This window comes from Canis aureus, chromosome 14 (assembly GCF_053574225.1).
Source record: "Canis aureus isolate CA01 chromosome 14, VMU_Caureus_v.1.0, whole genome shotgun sequence".
NCBI lineage: Eukaryota > Metazoa > Chordata > Mammalia > Carnivora > Canidae > Canis > Canis aureus.
Genome location: NC_135624.1, coordinates 10,700,485 through 10,723,657, shown reverse-complemented (window position 1 = coordinate 10,723,657; position 23,173 = coordinate 10,700,485). Strand labels below are relative to the sequence as shown.

The 23,173-nt window shown below is 35.9% G+C and overlaps 1 long non-coding RNA gene across 1 annotated transcript; it reads left to right on the top strand.

Annotated features, from left to right (window-relative positions):
• Nucleotides 1-3,114: 3,114 nt before the first annotated feature.
• LOC144282836 (uncharacterized) lies at nt 3,115-21,181 on the top strand. The gene is made up of 3 exons (XR_013351248.1): nt 3,115-3,180; nt 13,803-13,908; nt 20,880-21,181. It is a non-coding gene; the product is annotated as an uncharacterized LOC144282836 (long non-coding RNA).
• The last annotated feature ends 1,992 nt before the right edge of the window (nt 21,182-23,173 follow it).

The window sequence follows — 23,173 nt, the reverse complement described above, 5'->3', positions numbered from 1 at the left end:
AGACCCAGAATCAAATCAAATCAAATCCTTCATCTGCTCCTTGTCAGTAGGGTGCCCTTCACAAACCTGGTCATTTCCTAGATAAAAGAGTAAAATAATGCTTTTCCTAAAATTTGGTTTTCACTAGTCCTCTACTTGGGCATAGGAGTTGGGTAGAATCAGGTTTGAGTACAGATTCTGACATTGGACTGAACGAGTTACCTAATTTTCTTGTCAGTAAATATAGTGAAACCATCTGTCTCACAGGTTTTTTCCAAAGATGATGTGAAAGAACATGTGAACATGCTTAAAACGGGACCAAGCACATAGTAGATGTTCAGCAAATCCTTCTAAATAGGTATACATGGTTGAAATTTTAATCTAGCAGTTTAAGAAAGAGATCAAGATGAGAGATATAAATTGGCTCCCCTAAATAAAGAGGACAGTTGATTTAAGATTGAGATTGGGGAAAATGCTGAAATGGGGGAAATCCACCACTAGATCTTAAGGATAACTTATATCTAGGAAAGATGGTTGGGGGAAAAGGTCATAAAACCAAGGATTTTAAGAACTGTTGACAGAATTTAGAGTGGAAGTAGGGATTAGTCAAGCAGTAAATACAGCACAGAAATAAAAAATGAGAGGGGCCATGAAAAGACTATGAAGTATACGAACAGGATGTGAAGGGTAGGGGACATTGTAGATTTTGAAAGCGCTCTTCAAAATGAGCAAGTTAATAAATACCTACTGTACTTCAAATATTAATTTCCAGGATTTGTATGTGTGACTGGGTGGGGGGTTTTGTTTTGCTGATTGGTTTTCAGTGAGGGGTGCTACCTTTGGTTTTGGGGTTTGGGGATGTTTTGTGGTAGACAGTGGGGTCTGCACAATTTTTGCTTTGGAAAAGTTGCTGTGAATGAATGCAGTAGGGTCCAAACTTGTTGGTCATATAATTCTAATAGTGAAATTTTGAGCCTTCATTCCCAATAAACATATACACACAAACATATGCACAATCATATAATCTCATATATATATATTTTTACATTTAATTTTTATTTTATATAATATACCTTTGTGTTTTTTTGTATATCTACATCTTAAAAGGTGAGATAAAAATAAACACAATTAGAAGTTCCAAAATTTCTTACCCCAGTATTGTTTGGGTATCTATTCCACTCTCCTACTTGAGACTATTAGGCTCATTGCAAATGACAAAATTTTGAAACTTTCTTAAATGTAAGTTATGTTCTCACTGGTTGAAAAAATTTGGTATTTCAATTATCTATCTTATTCAATTTTTACATGCTTGAACAGAGTCTACCAAATGTATTTGTTATACTATGTAAAGGACATCTGTAATTTCTCCAAGTACTGATGTTTTTACTTTACATATGTTGATGTGAGGTTATTACTTGCCTAAAATTAATTTCATCATCCAGTTGGATGACTTCCCTCATACATATGTGCAAACATATACATATACAAATAGGTATAAGTACATATAAATATATGATATATAGATATACCTACATGGATTTATCAATAGAGATAGATACCCAGATAACCAGACAGATAACCAGAGATAATCAGATAAACAGATATATTTGTTCATTTAGTGATTTTCCCTATAAATTCTTTGTAGAATGTTGATGTTACCATTGTTTCGAATTTTCATGTACCCAATCTATCCTTGCCAGTCCTTCTATATTTAATACCTTTGTTATTTTAGTTTTGTCACTTGGAAACAGCAAATATTTGAATTTGATTTTTTTCTTCTCTCTTTTGATTTAAAAACAACCTATGTTTACTAAAGGCAAATTATTATTTATATGCATATATCTTAATATACCTCTTGTGTATAATTTTCCCTCTAACTTTTCTTTTACTTTGTGGATTACAGTTGTATTTTCTCTGCTTTTGTCAATTAGAAGTTATCTAAAGTGTTTTTAAAACTCAAACATATTTGAAATCACTTTCTTCAATTATCAATATCAAGAATGCAAGAGAATTTTTTTTTTGAGAACTTTTTGACTCTCCCATGTAAATAAGAAAATTAGGGGATCCCTGGGTGGCGCAGCAGTTTGGCGCCTGCCTTTGGCCCAGGGCGCGATCCTGGAGACCCGGGATCGAATCCCACGTTGGGCTCCCGGTGCATGGAGCCTGCTTCTCCCTCTGCCTGTGTCTCTGCCTCTCTCTCTCTCTCTCTCTCTCTGTGACTATCATAAATAAATTAAAAAATTTTTTTGAAAAAAAAATAAATTAATTAATTAAAAAAAAATTAGTATGTCTTTGCTTCCCCTCATTTTCTCTCACTTGCTCAGTATTTATAAAATATGTTTTTTTTTAAATATGGTTTTTTAAGGCAAGAATTATATTTTGTATCTTTTCTTTGAGCATAGTTTTACATTTGCATTATCCTTGTATTTATATTTACAGCAAGAATTCCGACTTGTATCTATGAGTCACTGTTATCAGTGTTTAACATCAATCCTTTTATGGCTTAATTTATCCTTTTTTGAATTTGTTACTAACGTATGTCCTGCTCCAATGTACATTTTTAAAGATGGATGGGCAATATAATTTTTGTATATTTGATTTTATGAGAATGTCTTCATTTTATGTAACTTTTTCACATATTCTTATTTTTGTATTTCCTATCTACCTTAGACAAATGGAGGGAAGCTGGAAGCGACCTCAGCATCATTATAACAGGAGTCATTTCTCTTTGCTCTCCCCTTTGATTAGCAACTATTTGGACATCCATAACCAAATGAAAAGACTCTACATTACACAGGAACATCTAGGAAGTTTCTACCCAGCTGTGCATTCAAGAGTGGACAGATAGGGCCTCAAGCAGGGATTATGGATCCAGAGAGTCCACGAGCCTGCTCTACCTCCACTATCCCAGAGAAGGAAAAAGGGAACCTGGAGAGTACAGAACTAAGCAGATACCCATAGGTAAGGGAGATTTTGTGGAAGTCCAGTGTGCCTAAAGGGAGAATCTGTCAAGCCACTGGAGTAGGACAGAGAAGAGTTTGGATGCAGAGGAAAAGATGGTCCCCCCTCCCCCCACCCCCACCCCCCCCAGCCCTAGGGGACACTAAAAGCAGCTGTGTTTCTGGCTGTGGCAGTGGCTACCTTGGCAACAGAGGTGGAGAGGGGCGAACTCTCCTACAGAGGAGGTGGGGAGCCAAAGTGGTGAGTGACTTCCTGGCTGTCCCATTTGTGTAGGTTGTGTCTGGAGAAACCTGTTTCTCTCCAGGAGCACACAGAATTCTAAGGAATTCTGAGAGGGGAAGAAAAGGAAAGGAAGCAGGTAAAAATCTCAAAGGGCATTGAAGGAATGCGTTCTGTGCCATCAACTTTGGGCCTTCAGCAGGACGTCTGTTCAGGGACCTCTGGGACTGCCCCTCTGCAAGATCCACCCACTGGACCCATGGGTACCCTCAAAGCCTCAAAGCTAAGCCCACACCTGCCACAATTCTGCGGCCAGTTCCAGGAACACCCTCCCAAGTACTTGAGAGGCAGCGGCCTAAGGAGAGACCAAACTTGAGCTACAGCGCCACCTTCTGGAATATAAAAGAAAGATTTCTAATAGCAACCTGTTGAACTTAAGGACCAGACATACAACTTTAATTAAGGATGGGTGGCCTACTTAAAACACAGGAAAAAAAAAAAGAAAAAAGAAAAAAAAGAAAAAAAAAAAAGCAGAAGTGTACATCTTCAAACGCTGAAAGAAAAAAAGGAAATATGATATCAAAAATAAAATAATTCTCTAGCAACCAAATTTAAGGGCATGGAATTCTACAATGTAAAAAATAAAGAACTCAAACTAGCTGTTCTGAAAAAAATTAATTAGGTATAACAAAACTCAGGAAGACAATTGAATGATCCCAGGAATAAAATTAATACACAAGAGTACTTTAAGAAAGATTAAAATTATTAAAAGATACAAACAAATTCGGGAGCTGAAGAATTCAATAAAATTAGAAGAATGCACTAGAGAACATTTGTAACAGGGCAGACCAAACAGAAGAAAGACTAAGTAACTTGGAGGATAGGCATATAGAAATAGTTCACTTTCCTCTTCCAATTAAGTTTTTTTTTAAGACTTTATTTATTTATTCATAGAGGTGCAGAGAAAGAGAGAGAGAGAGAGAGGCAGAGACAAAGGCAGAGGGAGAAGCAGGCTCCACGCAGAGTGCCTGAGTGGGACTCGATCCAGGGTCTCCAGGATCACACCCCGGGCTGCAGGCGGTGCTAAACCCCTGCGCCACCGGGGCTGCCCAAATTTTTTTTTTTTTTTTAAGTAAAGAAACCCTACAAGAGCTATTAGATTCTATAAAAAAGGCAAATATAAGAATTGATTTACCTGAAGGAAAAGAGAAGAGAGCAGAGAGATTATTTAAAGAAATAATAGCTGAGAACTTCCTAAATCCAGGCAAGAATGTGGACACATACATCTGCAAAGCTAATAGAACACCCTATTAGTTCAATGCAAGACATCTTCTACAGGACACATGGTAATGAAACCATCAAAAAAAATCAGTGATAAAGAATCTTAGAAGCATCCAGGGGGAAAAAGTAGCCTACAAAAGAACATCAATTAAGCTACAAACAGATTTCTCAGCAGAAACTCTACAGGCCAAGAGTAGTAAGACATATTCCAAGTGTTGAAAGCTAAAAATTGCCAGCCAAGAATACTTTATCTGGCAAAAGAATGAAGGAAAAATAAAGGCTTTCCTAGACAAACAAAAGCTGAGGGAATTCACCACTGCTGGGCCTACTTTGCAGAAAATGCTGAAAGGAGGTCTTCAAGCTGAAACAAAAAGACACTAATTAGTGACATGAAAATCTATGATGGCATAGAACACTCTGGTAAAAATGAAAACTAGCCAGAATTTAAAAACTGTAATTCTATAGTAAATGGTGCATTAACCACCTAACTATAGTACAAACATTAAAGTAAAAGAGCATTAGAAATAACTGTAGCTGCTATGATTTGCATAAAAAGCATTGTGATGTCATCATAAAAAGAATTGTGATGTCAAAAATATAAAAGGGGAGGGGTAAAAAGGTAGGGCCTTTACAGGCAAAGGAAGGAAAGTGGCTATCAGCATAACATAGACAGTTTTATCTACAAGATGTTTTATGTTAAGCCTCATGCTAACCATAAAGCAGAAATCTACAGCAAATTCATGAAATATAAAGAAAAGGGGAGATAGAGCAAACCACTATGGAAAACCAATTCACAAAAGTAGGCAGTAACAGGGAGAGAAAGAAACAATGGAATTATAAGGCAACTAGAGGATAAATCAGATGACAGAAGTCCTTACTTATCATTCCAGCTTGAAAGACACACCTAGACTCAAAGTGAATGGGCACATAAGGAAATATTCCAGGCAAGTAGAAACCAAAAGAAAGTAAGAGTAGCCATACTTATATCAGGCAAAATAGATTTGAACCAAAAATTGGTAACAAAAGACAAAGGAGGTCATTATGTAGTGATTAAAGAGTCTATAAATCAAGAAGATTTAATAATTACACTCACACATACACATATATGTGTGTGCACCCAACATCAGACAACCTAAATATGTTAAATACTAATAGGTCTAAAGGGAGAAGCAGGTAACTGTACAGTTATATGAGGGGGCTTCAATATCTCATTATCAGCAATAGGTAGATTACCCAGAAAAAAAGCAACAAGGAAACATGGGACTTGAACCATACTTTAGATCAAATGGTCTTAGACATATACAGAACATTCTAGAATACATATTCTTCTCAAGTGCATACAGAACATTCTCCAGAAAAAAAAGCAAACTTAAGATTAAAATTGAAAAACTGAAAGCTTTTCTGTAAGATCAGGAATAGGACAGGCTGCCTATCCTCATCACTTTTATGCAATATAGTACTGAAATTCCTAGCTAGAGAAATTAGGTGAGATAAAGAAAGAAAAGACATCCAAGTCAAAAAGAAGTAACAGTTATTTGCAGATATGGTTTTGCATATGTAAAATCCCAGAGACTCAACCAAAAAAACTGCTGAAACTAATCAATGCATTAAATAAATTTGCAGGATATTAAATCAACAACATGTAGAAGTCATTTGCATTCCTATTCACTAATAATGAAATATCTGAAAAATAAAATTTAAAAAACTATCCCATTCACATTAGCATCAAAAACAATAAAATACCTAGGAGTAAATTTAATTGAGGAAGTAAATGATCTGTACAATGAGAAGTACAAGACTTTGTTGAAAGAAATTGAAACAGAGACAAACAAATGGAAAGACATCCTGGGTTCATGGATCAGACAAATTAATATTGTTAGGATGTTGATACTATCCAAAGCTATCTATAGATTCAATGCAATCCTCCTCAAAATACCATAGGCATTCTTCTTGGTGACAGAAAACAAACTTCTAAAATTTGTATAGAACCACAAAAGACCCTGAACTAACAAAGCAATCCTAGGAAAGATCAACAAGGTGGGAGGAGCCCTTTAACTTGCACCACTCACAAAAATTAACTCACAATGAATAAAAAATTCAAATATAAGACCTGATAATGTAAAACTAGAAGGAAACACAGGGAAGGAAGGAAGAAGGTCTGAGATATAGATCTTAGTAATGATCTTTTTGATAGGACAAGCACAAACAAACAAACAAACAAACAAAAAACCAAAAATCAAAAAGACTACAAACTTGAAATCTCTCGCCTAGCAAAAGAAACAAATGAAAAGTCAATCTATAGAATGGGAGAAAATATTTGTAAACCATAAGGGGAAAAAGGGTTGAATAAGGGGTTAATATCCAAAATATATAAATAACTCATACAATTCAGTAAGAAAACAAGATTGGATTAAAATGGGCAGAGGAACTAAATAGACATTTTTCTAAAGGAGACATCCAAAGAGTGAACAGGTAGATAAAAAGATGCTCTCACTATCACTCATCATCAGGGAAATGCAAATCAAAGTCACAAGGAGCTGTCACCTCACCCTATAAGAATAACTATCATCAAGAAAACAAGAAACAGGGATGCCTGGGTAGCTCAGCAGTTGACATCTACCTTTGGCTTAGGGCATGATCCTGAGTCCCAGGATTGGGTCCCACATTAGGCTGTCTGCATGGATCCTGCTTCTCCTCCCTCTTTCTGTGTGTGTGTGTCTCTCTGTGTCTCTCATGAGTAAATAAATAAAATCTTTTTTTTTTTTTTTAAGAAGAGATAAGGGGCATCTGAGTGGTTCACTGGTTAAGCATCTGCCTTTGGCTGAGGTTGTGATCCCGGGGTCCTAGGACTGAGTCCTGCATCAGGCTCTCCAGAAGGAGCCTACTTCTCTCTCTGCCTATGTCTCTGCATCTCTCTCATGAATAAGAAAATAAAATCTTTTTAAAAAATAAAGCAAAAAAGATAAGAGATAAGTGTTAGCAAGGATGTGGAGAAAAGGAAACTCTGGTCACTGTTGGTTGGAATATAAATTGGTTTAGCCACTATAGAAAACAATATGACAGATTCTCAAAAAATTAAAAATAGATTCTACCATATGATCCAGCAATTCCAAAGGTAATTGAACTATATACCCAAAGGAAATGAAAACAGGATGTTGAAGACCTATGTACTCCAATATTTATTGCAGCATTATTTACAATAGCCAAGATACAGAAACAACCTAAGTGCCCATCAATGGACAGATGGGTAAGATATGGTGTGTATATATGTTTATATATACATATATATATTGGAATGTTATTCACCCATGGGAAGGAAGGACATTCTGCCATTTTTGACAATTTGGATGGACCTTCAGCACATTATGCTAAGTGAGATAAGTCAGACAGAAAGACCAATATTTACATGTGGAATCTAAAAAAGTCAAACTCACAAAAATAGAGTAAAATGGTGGTTACCAGGGGATGAGTGGTGAGGTTAGGAGAAGGGATAGGACAAATGTTTAAGGGTATAAACTTGAAACTAGTAGTAAATAAGTCCTAAAGATTTAATGCACATTATAGTGAATATAGACAATATTATATTGTAATTATAAAACTTAATAAGAAACTAGAATGGAATTATTCCAACTACTGAAATGAAATTATAAAAATGATAGAAGTTTTAATTATCATTACAATAGTGATAATATTATGATATATAAATGTATTAACATGTTGTATATATTAAATTTAAATATTATGTCAGATTACTTTGATAATATTTTTTGACAATATTTTTAAAAAGAAAAATAAAACTCAGATCACAAATTTTTCCAATAGTGCATAAGCACTGTATCCTTAGAGTCTAACACTAATGTTGCAAAGCATAAAAAGTTTCATTTGTTTCTTGAAATAATTTTGTATTTTGTAAATTTTTTAAAAGTTTCTTTTTTTTTTTTTTTTTTTTTTTTAGTAATCTCTATATCCATCATGGGACTCAAATTCATGACTCCAACACCAAGAGTCACATGCTCTTTCCATTCAGCCAGCCAGGCACCTCAGTTTCATTTCATTTGTAATAATACTGCTTTGCTTTTATCCATTCTACCTCTCCACATCTAGATATTTAAATAGAGTGCACCCTTTCTCTGAAATTCAGGAATAATTCATCAAGCTATGTCTAGGGGTTTTCTTTTCAATTGTGTTTGCTATTTGGTGTCTCTTTTACTTACAACTGGTATCTCTTAGGTCAGTAAAGCTTTACGGTCTTGTGTATTTGATTTTTATTACTCTTCATTTTTTCTGATCGGGAACTTTTCTCAAATTTTGAAAGAATTCTTTGAACTGATTATACCCCTCACTGCTTCTAGTAAAGCTATAAATCATATATTATTTAACTTTGTGCAACAAGGTTTTTCTTATCTTTATCTGCATAAAAGTCCTTCCTTTTTCTTATCACATTTGTGTGTGTATATATTATCTTTATAGAATTTTTTTCTGTGTTTTATTGAAAACCCAAAGCAGGTGTTGTGAAATATACTTCTGTGTTTTAATTAGTTGTCAGAAGTCTGATTTTTCTTCTACAACTCGAAAAAAAAAAAATGTTCTCATTCTTTAGACTGTAGAATCGTTCCCTAAGTCCAATGTTCCTTTCATCTGATTCCTTGTGTTTCAGTGAGGAGAGCTCTATTCAGCTGCAGTATTTTTCACAAAAACAGCATGAGAATATTCTCCCTGAGAACTTGGACTTGGTGCTGTAGTTGATATGTACCACCTCTAAACCAATTCCTGATGTCTAACATTTATTCTTTTAGTGTTAGTGTGCTGAATTAACTTCAGGCTTCTGGAGCATATTAGATCATCCTAAAACCAATGAAATACTCCTCTTGCCTCTCTTCAGGTGGTGTTTGCAGGCAGCAGGCATCCTGATAATACACAGTATAATGCTCTGGAGGACAGATTCTAGAGCTCTATTGCTTATGTCCAAATCCTGACTCCACGAGTTGGAGTTTTGTATGTAGGTACCTGCTTTGGAGGATGCCTGTTGAAGCTATGGAGGCAGAAGCATTTTGCAAGTTTTCTAGTTTTTTCATTTCTAAAATATATAGTTTTCCCTCATAGGGTTGTTGTAAGGATATAATGAAATACTAAATGTAAAGAACTTTGAACAATCCCTGCCACAGTACTCTTATATAGCATATTTGCCATTTGTAAGAAATTTTAACTTTCAAACAGGCTGTGTAGAGATTTACAGGCTCCACATTTATGCAGATCTATGCACTATCATTTGGTAACTGGTACAACTAGAGCAAAAGAAAAATAGCTAAGGATACTCACCTAGTGTTGACAGTCTACACCATACTGAGGAAGCTGCCTGCACAGAACTGGTTCTTTGGATGTGCTACCCCTGACATTTTAATCATTTTGTCAATCTCACTGCGTATATTCATGCCCACCATGTCCTCATGTGGAAAACGTGTCCTTAATGATGTAAGTATTCTCATTTTCTGGCTAGCAATGCACAATGAAGAAAAGACAGCTGTGTTTTTGGAATTAGAAACATGTGAAAGGATAAGACAGACGAGGTAAAGAAAATAGGAGATGGAGAGACAAAGGCCAGTGAGCTGAACAACACAACAGACTTGAAATTATTACTACAGAGAAAGACACCCATGACATTTCAAAAAGACCCAATCAAGAGACAACGGGTTGAAGAGGATAAAAATGCTAAGGAGGCAATCACCCCACAAAGGACCTTGATGGATAGGATGTGGGCCCTGCCTCAAGACTCCCACAGAGCACTTATTGTGTGGCAAACACTTAGGAGGTTTGAAGTGCCATCAGGTATAATCAATGGTGAATGTAGAGAAAGGGGCTGTGCCCTGTGCATACAGAAAAGATTCTGTAAGAGAATAAAATTCAGAGTGGGAGAGATTAGTAGTGGGCTGGAATTAACTGGCCATAGACACAGCCCACCCCATCATGTTCACTTTATAGGATTATAGGATATAAATGCCAAGGGTGCAATTCTCATAGTGTCCTCAAGATGGCAGGCAGGGATTTAGACTGGCTTCAGAGCTCTAGGAAAGACTTTCCTTCTACCCCCATTCAGGCCTCTTTTATTGAATGCATCCACAAGCCTCTTTTTTTTTTCTATGCCCAACTTTACTGAGGTATATCTGAAACATTAAAAAAATGTATTGAAGGTATACAACTTGGCGATTTGATATACGTGTCCATTGTGAAGTAACTACCCCCATTGAGCTAACACACATCACCTCACACAGTTGTCTTTATCTTCATGGTGCAAACAATTAAATCTTTTCTCTTAGGAAATACCAAGTATGTGATATGCTGTTAACTGTTGTCACCGTGCTCTACATTAGACCCTCCCCCAGAATTTTTCATTTCATAATTGAAAGTCTCTACCCTTTGACTAACATTCCATTTCTCCCATGTCCTAGTTTCCAAAAATCATCATTCTACTCTCTGCTTCTATGAGTTCAACTTTCAAGAATTCTTTTTTGAATGCATAGTTTGTGCCAAGGATTATGCTAGATTTGGTTGAGCAATGGCATTCGTTTCTTAAAATTGACCATTACTTACCATATGGTTTAGAAAAAAAAATACTGGGTATTTTACAGAAAAAAAGGCAAGATTTTTTTGACAACACACTACTATAGTTCAATGGGGCACAAGAGGCTATAACTAAAAAGTAGGGGGGAAATAGCACATAAAGCAATAATCAAGATAAAAGACTGTCAAGCAATTTTTAAAAATCCGAGTGGGATTATCACAAAAAAATCTGTATTGACTCCAAAATCCCAACCCTTTTCTAAGTCTTTCCTTTTGAATTGAATTTGCTTACAATAAAATTGTACAATATTTTTACCCCGGAAACCAGTGTTAACCTTGCCAATTGAGTAGAGTTTGAATAATCAATGCCAAGAAATAAACCTTCATATATTACAAAAGCCAATAAATAGAGCTAAATTTTAAAATAAAGGGAATTTGAAAGGTCAAGAGATGCCAGGGAAGATTTTTCCCTTTCCAGATCTTGAAATTTAAATCTGATAGATTTTCTTATACCTCACTGATGTTAGGCAAAATTGGAGTCACTGAAAAGTGATAGTTTATTTCTACTTATTCACACATTTTCTTAATGTTCCATACCATTTAACATGACAAAGTATTGGAAGTAAAATCATAAAAGGTAAATTTTAAGTTAGTATCCAATATTAGAAAAGACTAAAATGACATGAGTACAAAATGCCAGATGATATCATGAATTCAATCTTGAAAGAGGAAAAAAGGGCACTAGTGGAAAAACTGATCATATCTGAATAAAATGTGTAGTTTAGTTAATAGTATAGTATCAATGTTAATTTCTTGGTTTTGACAAATGAACCAAAGTTTTATGACATGTTAATATTAGGGCTGGGAAGCAGGGTGAAGGTATACTGGAATGTTCTATATTTGCACCTTTCCTTTAAATCTAAAATTATGCCAAATAAAAAGTTAAAAATATATTAGTACTCAATCTGTTCAGCAAGCACAACTAAGCACCTGCCATGTCTCAGGTAATATTCCAGATGCTGGAGACGCAATCCCTGCCTATGCGGTGCATAGCCTTGTGAGAGATATATTAAGTATTAATGTTTATCAAAAATATCTTCACTAAAATCTTTTTATCTTCTATTCTTGCTTTTATTTGGAAAAACTATAAGTCATGGAGAAATTAATATGAGAGAAAGAAAAAAAGATACGATATTGTAAGAAGCACAAAAGGAGTCAAACAAAAGGAATAATGGCAAAAGCAAAGAACCATTAGGTGAAAGAAGTACAGAATCTGGTGTGGTAATGGACATCTTCTCCACCACTGTTTACTTTCAGAATCTTCCTGATAAAATAGGCATTTTAAAAATAACTGCAAAACAAATATGACCTAAACAGTACAATTCCCATGGATAATTTCATGTACTATTTTGTTTTATATCCTATCATTTTGGCTTGTATATGAGTGGTGCATATTTTACCCAATTTCCCCAATAACAGGCTTTGTGGATAGTGGGGGAAAGAATAGGGAAAAACAAAAAAAGCACAGGCAAAAAAAAAAAAAAAAAAAAAAAAAAAAAACAAATTCATGAAAGAAAAATATGAGGTGGGAAATAGAAGAAGGAAAGACATGTTGCCTAATCTAAAAACTCATTCCTCAAATAAATATGGTAGGACCTTGGTAGAAGCTGAGCCAACTCTACTCATGTTTTGGCTATCACTGTTAATTACTAATTGGTGGTCCAGATAATGAACTTTACAGAAAAGATTAATAGCTTTCTGAGAAGTTGGGCTCTCAAATCCCAAGGAATTTACATTTTTATCTTCCTTTCACTAGACAAGAATAATTTGTTCAACACCAAAACACAAACAATCTGATTTTAAAATGGGCAGATGAATAGATATTTTTCCAAAGAAGACGTCTAGATGGCCTGTCAGAATGGCCAAAATCAAAAACACAAAAATAACAAGGGTTGGTAAGGATGTGGAGAAAAAGGAAGCCTCATGCACTGTTGGTAAAATGCAAATTGCTACAACCACCATGGAAAACAACATGGAGGTTCTTCCAAATATTAAAAACAGAATTACCACATGATTGAGTAATCCCACTACCAGGTATTTACCCAAAGAAAATGAAAACACTAATTCAAAAAGATACATACACCCTTGTGTTTATTGCAGTATTTATAATAGCCCAATTACGGAGGCAATCTAAATATCCATCTGTAGATGAATGGATCAAGAAGAAGAGGTATATATACACAAAGGAATGTTATTCAGCCATAAAAAAAAAAAATGAAATCTTGCCATTTGCAACATGGATGGTTCTAGAGACTGTAACACTAAGTGAAACAAGTCCGACAAAGACAAATACCATATGATTTCACTCATATGTGGGACTTAGGAAACAAAATGAATAAATTTTAAAAAGACAAAACATTTTTTTTTTTTTTTTAGACAAAACATTTTTAAGGAAAAAATAAAGAAACCACTCTTGAGTATAGAAAACAAACTGGTAGTTACCAGAGAGCGGGTAAAGGGGGATAGATGAAACAAGTGAAGGAGATTAAGATACACTTCTCTTGACGGGCACTGAGTAATATATAGAATTGTTAGATCACTGTTTTACACCTGAAACTAATATAACACTGCATGCTAATTATACTGAAATTAAAATAAAAATTAAGAGCCAAATCTCAGGATTCAATACTTATACATACTTCATCATGATAAATAGAAACAGCATTACCATATAGTCATATAGAGTTGTTGAAGACCATAAACTGAAATAGTGCAGTTAACATGTCGCCTCTTATTTCATATAGTTTATAACTAATGGAGGACACAGACCAGTCCATGGATAACCTGATGACATGGAAGTGGTCTTATTAGGAGTCAATCTACTCAACAATATCATTGACCACCTACCAGGTGAGAATCGGGACCAAAATATTTTTCAGATCTCTGTCACAGGACTTCACCAGTTCCCTGGGTCATTAAGAATAGAATTATCTTTTTTTTTAAGATTTTATTTATTTATTCATGAGAGACACACAGAGAGAGAGAGAGAGGCAGAGACCTAGGCAGAGAGAGAAGCAGGCTCCTTGTAGGGAGCCCAATGTGGGACTCGATCCTGGGACTCCAGGATCATGCCCTGGGAGGAAGGCAGAAGCTCAACTGCTGAGCCACCCATGCATCCCAGGATAGAATTATCTTGTATTGACACCTTTTGTTTCTAGGAGATAGAAGTCATAGCAAACAGGGCTGTCTGGACTCTGTGATCTCCATGTTTTCTTCCAGTTCACACTTCTGTGCTTTTTATACTCCCAACCGTGAAAGCACTTTGTGCTAGGCTCCATTAAGGAGCAATCCGCAGTGATAGTGACCTATAGCTTTCATTTACATTAAAATTTCAATTTTAACTTAGATCAGAGTGGATTAAAATTACATGGGAATAATAAAATCAACTTTTCCCGAGAAGTTACTATGCCCCAGGCACTTTTCTAAGTGCTTTAAGTGTATTTTATCCTCATAATATCCCTATGTGCCAAGTATTACACTTATCAAATGTCTTTTATGGATGAGCAAAGTAAAACACAGAAAAGTCTAACTTTCCCCAAGACCCACATCTAGGCAGTTGCAGATCAGGATTTGAACTCAGGCATTCTGCGTTCAGAGCCTCCACATAACCCAGCTTCTAAGAAGCCATCAGGGGTAGGATTTTACGCCTAAGTGTTTAGTACTGGCTCTGTAGGACCATCACAGGGAACAAAACTGAAAACAGCCTTAATGTTCCAACTCAGGTGGGAGAGCTCAAAGTTGAAAGGGGTTGTTTGGAGAAGGTGCAATGAATTTTTGTTTATTTGGCAGATAAATAGCATAGGATAAAGGACAAATAGAAATTAACAGCCAATTACATTCTGTTTTATGTTATAGTAGGTAATGGCAGGTACCAAAAAGGAAAATATTTGGATTGTTCTCTGCACACTTAAAATTCAAAACTATTATTATGCCATCAAGACATGCCAGAGGAAACCCTCTTGGATCATTTAGAGACTATGCCAATCACTCGCTCACTCGCTCACCCATGTAAGAGCTAATAGAGCAATACAAAAACTCTAATGGAACTTGATGTCTTTTTAATACTGCTTGCTGAATATTTTTAAAAAGATTTTATTTATTTATTCATGTGAGACACACAGAGAGAGAGGCAGAGACACAAGCAGAGGGAGAAGCAGGCTCCATCCAGGGAGCCCAATGTGGGACTCGATCTCGGGTCTCTAGGATCATGCCTTGGGCTGAAGGCAGCACTAAACCACTGAGCCACTGGGGCTGGCCTTCCTGAATACTTAAAAAGTATTTAATATTTGTTATTTATTTTCTTAGCACAGTCTTCTGGACTTGGAAATTCTATGGCAATTAGTGGTAGAGGGTTTAAAAAGTGGATTTTACAAGGAAGCCTGATATATAAAAATATTGACAATGACAGCTTTATTGAAGGGGTTTGGAGTTCAACCCTCCCTAACTCATCCTTCTGTCTCCCTCCTTTCTGAGGCAGTACATAAAGGTCTTTATGAAATCCCTCGGCCTCCAGACTGCAGTTTGAAAACCACTGGCTATTACTGAGTGGAAAACTAATGGGCAATACTCTTGAGTTCTGCAGGTGATACAGAACATGTTCTGAGGACCAAGAAAATCATGTTTTGAAGACTCTGCCAGTTAGCCAGTAAAATTCATTTTAAAGAAGGTCTTCATGGGAATGGTAGTTGTGGAGAAAGGAAAAACCTAGGACCTTTTACTAAAATTCAGGAATGCCCAAGTACATATGATAGGCCAAACACAAGTTCATTTGATTTAGGGTTTAAGGAGTGTATTGAAGTCATTCTAAGGTAGGAAGGAGCCAAGAGAGAATATTCTATGAAGTTTATTAGCACATACAGGGAAGGGACAGTGTGGAAGGATGGATGGCACAGTCAGAGGCAGAATGATAATTTGAGAAAAATGGTTCTAGATAATTTTAAGGACCAAGAGGGGTTACTGGACTTAATCTGAAGGTGATTGCTGCAGAGTGAGAGGATTGAAGAATGATGCTCAATTGCTAAGTCACCATCACTATAGAGTTTAAGAAGCAGGGAGTATATTGAAGGAAATAAAGCAAATTTGATGATGAATTGAATGCTGAAATCTTAAAGTTCAAAAGATTTTTAGCAAATGAGGGCAGGATGAGCATGGCAGGAACCCCTGGACATACGTGGTAGTGGTATTGATGGTGGTGGAGGAGTATCCAATATCTCTGTCAAATTTCATCTTGTATGGACTTGAAGGAAGCTTTTTAGCTCCTATTTGTTTCATCCCCAAACCTTTACCATTTTTTTCCACCTTAATTTATCATTCATTAAATCAACTTAGTGGGTCTCAGCCAGAATTGTGTTAAAAGATTTTATTTTTATTTATTTATTTAAGAGACACACACAGAGAGAGGCAGAGACACAGGCAGAGGTAGAGGCAAGCCCCACGCAGGGAGCCTGACGTGGGTCTCGATCCCGGGTCTCCAGGATCAGGCTCTGGGCTGAAGGTGGCACTAAACCACTGAGCCACTCGGGCTGCCCCCAGCCAGCATTTTTTAAAATGAAATGGAATAGGATTAAAAAAATTGAATGTATTTAATATACTTAGTATATTAAGATTTTATAGTTAAATATGTGTATTTATGTATTTGTTATATGTATATGAATGTGTACGTGTTCCAAGTCACAATGTAAAATATTTTTTCTTACTCTTGGATCATATTCAAGAAAATTTTGGAAGTTGCTAGATTAGGTAACCAGATAATAGTGACAGTTTGGGGAAAGGGGCACTCTTGTACACTTCCCAGAGACTATGAAATGCTACAAACATTTTAGAGACTGTGTAGCAACAGGCACCCAAAGCATCAAAAATCTTCAGATCTTTTGGTCTTATAATTCTGCCACTCAAAATTTAGTCCAAAGAAGTATTTGATCAAGTACTTAGGCACATGAATTTTTTTTACAGCATTGAATAGTGAACATCTGGAAAAAACCCAAGAGTCAAGTGATGCAGTAATGCTTTAAATAAATTTTGTGGCAGATACATAACCTATACCAAAGGGTCTAGTTGTTCTAGTCAATATGCAAAAATATTCATTGTGAGTTTATATTACAATACAAATCTTGTGTCCATAGAAAAAATTATGAAAAGATATATATGCAAAAATTATAAAATTATTAACTGTGGGAAGTGGGGAAGCATTATGGATGAGTTTCATTTTTTCCCTTTTCCATTATTTCAAACATTGTTTTTTCCAAAATGAATACAGGGCTTTATTTTTTAAAACACTGATAATTATTTCAACCCTGTCCAGTCTGAGACATTGTGATTTCCAGAGCCTATTCCCAGAGATGGACCTCCAGTCCTCAATCCATACAATTTCTTACAAGAGTGTTTTGAGTCCTATATAGTACAGCCTACAATCTGAAGTGGGAAATAGGAATAGCATAGAAAGCACAGAAGAAGAAATTGATTCAACTAAGTAGAAGAGGCTTTTCAGTAGATAGATAAAGGGTAACCAATAGGCTAACAGGCCTCACATGTAGAATTTGCAATATGCACTTAGTCTTTGTAAGATAATGAATCCTTTCATGGGGAGGCATGGGAGGTTTTCCCTGCCAGCACATCTTAATGTCCACTTGGTCTAACTCTAAATGCTGTCTGTGTGGAGGATCTGTTTTGCAACATGAGAATGATAGTATATGGAATTCAAAGGCAAAGTGATTCGGGAGAGTTCTTCTCTGAACTCTTCTCACAAAACACCAGCTATTCTTTTCCAGCTACTCCAGCAAGTACTTAAGGTTTTATGATATGCTAAAGACAACTGCATTTATGCATCTGTAAATGTCAGCTTGAGTCCCAGGAGTAATGTTCTATGTGATGCCCCATTCTGTAAAGGACAAGATCTTTAAAGATTTTTCCTTAAAAAAAAAATAAATAAATAAATAAATAAATAAAGATTTTTCCTTGCAGTGTTCCAAACATTATGTTTGGAAGGCACCATGCCTTAATGAAATAAGATCTTAATATGCTCAAGGGAAATAAAATGGACTCTACTTAGTATTGTAAAGATAAGACCACAAATATTCTTGCCTTGATTAAGCCTTAGTTTAAGGCTTGGCAAATTTTTCCTGTAAAGAGTAAATAATTATTTTAGAATTTGCAAGCCAAATGGTCTCTGTTACAACAGAGACTATAGACAATATATAAACAAATGGGTGTGGTTATATTCCAATAAAACTTTATTTTCAAAAACTGGTAACAGGTCCAATTTTACCCACAGGCCATAGTTTACCAAACTCTAACTTAGATAATATCAAGTGAACTTCACCAAAAAACAATTAATCCAAGTTCAGAAACTTACCAAAGAAAATAATTAACTAATGAACAGGGACTTGATCACTTAAATATTCTACTATTCAAATAGTAATTGATTTGTACATAAGCCTAGTAGAATATTTAACCCATCATTATATACTAGATTTAGTTATTTTTCTAGGAAGTGTTCCTTTTTTACAAAATCCAGCAGTGTAGAGATGGAGGTCAGGATTCATCTTCAGATGCTTACACGCTTCTAATTTTAAAGTTAATAAATGTGTAAATTATTATAACCTTATTGAAATCTACATGCATTTTAAGTACATGATCAAATGCCTAAGTACATTGCCTTCTCTATAATTGGAATTGACTGGCTCTATGGACTCATTTCTGCTGATGGTAGAAAACAGGCCAATTCTAGATCAGTTCTCGGTCCAGTCCAAATACTCAGTTCTAAGGCTATAGTCTTGTTATAGTTCATTAACTCCCTCACATGCTTTTGGGTTTTGAAATTCCAAACAAATTTCCTGATGATCTATGGGATAAACTATGTATCCTCGCAGTGCATCCTACCACTAGTCATGATCACCTAACAGCAGGTCTGGAACACTTCCTCTTGCCAATTTTTCTCCCCAGTCAGGCCCAGGGGTACCTCAGGTCCCTTCAAATTCTCTGAAGCCTTGAAAAAGTCAGATCGGGGATGAAAAATAGGGCAGTCTCTAAACTCTGATACTCCAGTATACTGTTGCCATTTTCAGCTCCCCAACTCACCCACAATGAACTCAGTGGTGTATGTGTGGGGTGAGGGGATTAGGCACTGCTACACTCTAAGATCTCAAACCAGAAGTAGGTTCCGGTCCACTATGAGCCTTGAATCCTACTGCACTGGGTGGGAGAGAGGGTGCTGGGGCAGGGCATTGCATCCCTTAGATCTTTAGATATGGTAAGGAAGACCCTTAGTTTTTGCACAGGAGGTTAAGATTTTGAGGTCCTCTATTTTTAAATTGTTCTTTGTCAACTTTCCCTTGGTGTATAAGGTAAGCAGTGAGGTAGTTCATAAAAAAAAAAAAAAAAAAAAAAAAAAAACAACCAAAACTGGCCTCAGGAATGGAGGCCAAGATTTCCATTAAGGAGATTTGATCCCAGAGCACCTGGATTGCTCAGTTGGTTAAGTATCTGCCTTTGGCTCAGGTCATGATTCCAGGGTCCTGGGATCAAATGCCATATCAGACACTTGGCCAGGAGTCTGCTTTTGCCTCTCCTTCTGACCCTCCCCCTTGCTCATGCTTGCTCTTGCTCTCGCTTGCATGCTCTGGCTCTTTCTCAAACGAAAGAATGAAAAATCTTAAAAAAAAAAAAAAAAGGAAGTTTCCATCTCTCATTAGCACCCCAGAGCTCCCACGTGAAAGCTGGTGGGAACAGGTCTCTGGTCTAGAAGAAGGAAGTGGGAAATAAACTATAAAGATGTTCTCTTTAGGATTCTTAGTAGTTACAGCAAGAGTTATGGTAACAGTTATTTTCAGAAGGAGTCAGTGATGTTACACAGACATATGGACTAGTGCTTGGGAGGGGGAATTAACAAAAATCAGTCTGGAAAGTCAACCTGCAGCAGTATTGAAGAGTGAATTTAGTATGCTATTATGTGTAATGACTCAGCAGTCAGAAAGACTCAGTTCTCTTCATTTGTTGTCACAGATAATCTTTCTGCTCTTAAATCCAACCCACTCCACTGGTACAATGGATCCTTATAATCCCAGTTCTTTGAAGATTTTGCTCTGAATAATTCACTCTCACTTACATCAATCTGTTATAGCCTCCATAGGGTCATTCTTACCAACTCACACACAATGCTGTTAAGTATGCATTACATTTCAGCAAAATATCTCGTAAGATTTGGCCTATACTCACTGTCTCCATTTTTCCATTTCCCATTCTTAGGAAGGCACTGGCTAGGTTTTAATGCTTTCTAAGTAAGCATTTATTCTAATCATCCACAGAAACCTCACTTGTCAATATCACCAATGAACACATTCTCAAATCTCATCTCTTACAGCCTCTTGGGAGTATTTGACACAGCTAAGGATGTTCTCCTTTTGAAACACTTTCTACAGTTGGCCTCCAAAGTAATATGTGCTTTAAATATGCCCAACTCACTGGCCCATCCTTTACAGCCTCCTTTGCTGGATCCTCCTCCTCAGTTCTCTTCTCTAACTTCCTTTTCCCTAATGAGCTTCCTTGGTGTTCTTGTTTTAAATTATAAATCATCATTTTTAAGCTGATGATTCCTGTATCTTTAGCTCTATTCCTGACATCTCCCTTGAGATCCAGAAAGCCTACTCTACATCTCTACTCAGATATGTAATAGGCATATCAAATTTAACTGCCCTGAATAAAACTCAAAATCTCCCCTCAGTCGAAAGACAAAAAACAACAACAAATATTGAACTCTAGTTAATAGTTTGCTTTTCACGGTGATAGGCATTAGCAATTCTGAAACTATTTTGTGTCTATTCCAGGATTAAGGAAATGGGTCAACATACTGAGAATAACAGGAACCAATTTGCTCACTGCTCACAGGAGAAGAAATTACAGATACAGATACAGAAATGGAGAAGTCTGGACTGGAATTGAAAATATTAGTGTGACCTCATGGTGTTTGATATAAACAGATATGGCAAATAAATAAAGATACACACATACTCACAGCTCTTAGAGGCACTGACCCTCTGGGAGCAATGAACATACCTAGCATATTTTTTTTTTCTCACAAAAAGAAATTAGAGTTTCTTGGAAACCATGGAGCCTGGAAAGTAGAAGATAAGCCTGGAACATCTTCCTGTGTTAGAAAGTAAGAAACCACTCAAAGAATAATAGGGCACATCAAAGGGACACAAGAATCAGTATAGAGAGACTGACTAAATGTTGGGAAATTTGAGCACTAAAATGAGTAGTGATAGTAATATATACTAATCCTTTGAATAGAACAAAAATCCATAACCCAACATTAATATAAATAATTTAATAAATTATGAAAGTAAAGATTTACCTTACAGTGGAATGACAACTAATAAATGTAGAACAAATGATAGAATTGGGGGAGTAGGGAATTACCATTTCGTACCATCTATGGAAGAATTGATTCAGGCAAGAATCATCCATGGATGATAAAACTAGTGGTTGAGGAGTTAAAAAAACAAACACAATGAAAACCCAGGTATAAGACTAATGAATCACTGACCTCTACCTCTGAAACTAATCGCAAATACATTATATGTTAATTAATTGAATTTAAATTTAAAAAAAAATTTAAGAAAGACCTTTTAAATAAATAAAACTACTGGTTGAGTGTTTGATGAGGAACAGGGTGTTTTACATAATCTCTAAGCATCTTCCCACAGATTACTAATAACAAAGGGTAAGATAGTAACTGTACGGTAGAAAGAGCTGGTGACCACTACCTTAAAGTAGTAATCAAAGTTAATGTCACTAAAATTAAGACAATGCTCCATTATATATGTTTGATATGATCCACCGAGGTCATAGTATTTGTAGTATTCTTGCTGACAAAGCAGGTTAACCTAATCATAAGGAAACCAAAAACCCAGATCAAAGGACATTCTAGAGTCTACCTTATCTATCCACTTAGAAAATATCAAGATCTGGAAAGACAAAAATGACTGAAGAAATGTTGTAGATTTAAGGAGACTAAACATATAGGAAAACAAAGTGATATGTAATACTGAATTAAATATTGGGCTGGGTAGGAAAAAAGGACATTGGAAAATTGATGAAATTGGAATATAGAAATATGAATTAGGTGAAAAATAATATTCAATTGTAAATATCCAGATTTGGATCATTTTACTGTTATTTATGTAAATGAATGTCCTTTTTTAGGGAAATGTACTCTGAAATATTTGGAAAATAAAGGGATACCTTTCAACTTATTTTTTTTAATGATTAAGAAAGAGAAAGAATTCAATAATAAGGCAAGGGGTTGAATATGAAAGTAAGTGGTGAATCTGGGGTAGAGAGTTCTTTGTACTATTTCCATAACTTTTCTGTAAGATTGAAATTGTATTGAAATTAAAGCTTACAAAATGTTTACATTGTTTTAGAAGAATTGGGAGTGGCAAAGAGGTCATAAATAACGCCAAAAGCTAATATCAAGAGCAGAAGTACAGAAGTCTGGACATGTGAAGAAGGAGCTTTGGAGTTTTAAACCCTGTAAAAGGAAGCATTTTCTGAGGGTGATAGACTAAATCATGGCCTCACTAATGAATGATGTCTAGGGAAAGGGAAAACCAATATCCTGGCACTGTGGAAGGAAGAAAAAGGCCTGTCATCAATACAATGTTTCAAGTCTACAAAGATGACAACAGTGATTTAGTTGTAGACAAAGACTTCTCTAAGTGTTAAGATCACCAAATAAGATGGAATGAGTGGATAATAACAATGTAGTTGAGTAGAAGGTGGCAATAAATGGATAATATTGTGGCTCAAAGAAAGGCACCAAGAGGGGTTAGTGGGGCAGCACTGAGGAAGAAGCAAAAAATGGGAACTAAATGTATACAGACATTTCCAGGAGCGAGGAGAAGGTGAAGGTGAGGGAGGGAAGCCTCTATTTCAGAGGGTGGCCAGAAAAGCAGTATCATCAGGCAATACCATGTTTCACTTAAAGAAAACAATGCATTCAGGGCAATGTCAAAACCATAAGGTCACCTCTTCAACAGATAGCCCTGAGAAAACGTGATATCCACATTCAGATGAATAAAATGGACCTTTACCTTACAACGTATAGAAAATCAAC